Consider the following 1,289-nt stretch of genomic DNA (forward strand, 5'->3'; position numbering starts at 1 on the left):
CATTAGTGTGAGAGTTGAGAAAAGCGATAAGGCCAATTAGTTATAGCAAAAGGCAATCTGATATGGAACTAGTAGCTAGCAAGTCAACGAAAGCAAACATTGTTACTACTCGATCATGGTCAACTATACAAAATACTTGTACGTACGATTAGCCAATTAGATAACTTGAATAATGATGCAAATGAGCAGCAGTTTATATGGTAAGTGTGAGTTTTTCTTGCACCTGGACAAAGCAACAGTAACACATTACCAAGTTTGCAACTGAATTGAATCTCTATCAATAACATCATCTATCGAGTAAAAGAGACATTGTCGGACATGCCCTATTTTATACAGTGTTTTAGTGGATTCTCATCCTTGACATATGTATAAAAGAGACAACATCTATCAAATAAAAAGATGCTGGCACTTTTATGTACAAAGAACATTTTTTTACAGAAGTTATGCACATACAGCAAGAACCCTAGTTGGAATCACTGACAGGCAAACATCCTTTTTTGTTCAGGTGATAGAAAAATGATTCAAAAACTGAAACTCCGACTACGTACAAAAGTGGAGTAGAGTAGAGCAGGGAGGTAACCACTACCAGTGGCTTTACCAGATTGCCGGATTGGAAGACGAATCCCACTACTGCTCACTGTCGTGTGTCAGGCCGCGTCAGGGAATCACAAATTGAAACCACATCGGGGAACCATGACGAGCAAATCATAGAGAGAGAGAGAGACAGAGAGAGACAGAGAGAGACCTTGAACAAGAGCGACCGACGCGGTGTCGTATGCCAAGGCGCTGATCTTGCCATCATCGACCGTAACATCATCCTCACTTGGTAGAACAGTAGCTACTCAAACCCTGGCTCGGGAATCACATAGTAGTCATCAAGTTCACTTGGTTCCTCGGTCCGTTCTAGAATCTAAATATCATTTCTGAAAGGTTCGCTTGCAACCCTGCAGGTACGTCAAAACACACGAATGATTAAATGTATTCAGCATAAGACATCACATTCATTTTGAATTGACAAGAATAATAAGCCTCGATGTGTATAACATGCTATCACATTTTAGCTACAGGTCTAGTTTACGTGATTGTAAAAACTAAAATGAAGCTCCACTTTATACAGAATGAGGTTGGGTTAATTTCGCCTGAGATTTTATTAGCTGATGAAAGAACGATGGCAATGATAGTATTAATACTGATGGTAACAAGAAAAATAGTATGTCTAGAGTCTTTCTTTCATCAGACTTGAATTTAAAGTACAAAAGCATTCCTTTTGCACAAAAAACAGACAACAG

General features: G+C 38.9%; 1 long non-coding RNA gene across 1 annotated transcript in view; it reads right to left on the reverse strand.

Moving 5' to 3' along the window:
* LOC123174920 (uncharacterized) overlaps positions 1-963 on the reverse strand; it is a 15,719-nt gene extending 14,756 nt beyond the window's left edge. Inside the window, exon 1 of the long non-coding RNA XR_006487469.1 lies at positions 746-963. This is a non-coding gene — a long non-coding RNA (uncharacterized lncRNA). The remainder of the gene's footprint in view (positions 1-745) is intronic.
* Between the last annotated feature and the right edge of the window lie 326 nt (positions 964-1,289).

Source organism: Triticum aestivum, unplaced genomic scaffold (assembly GCF_018294505.1).
Source record: "Triticum aestivum cultivar Chinese Spring unplaced genomic scaffold, IWGSC CS RefSeq v2.1 scaffold53658, whole genome shotgun sequence".
In the NCBI taxonomy this organism is placed as follows: domain Eukaryota; kingdom Viridiplantae; phylum Streptophyta; class Magnoliopsida; order Poales; family Poaceae; genus Triticum; species Triticum aestivum.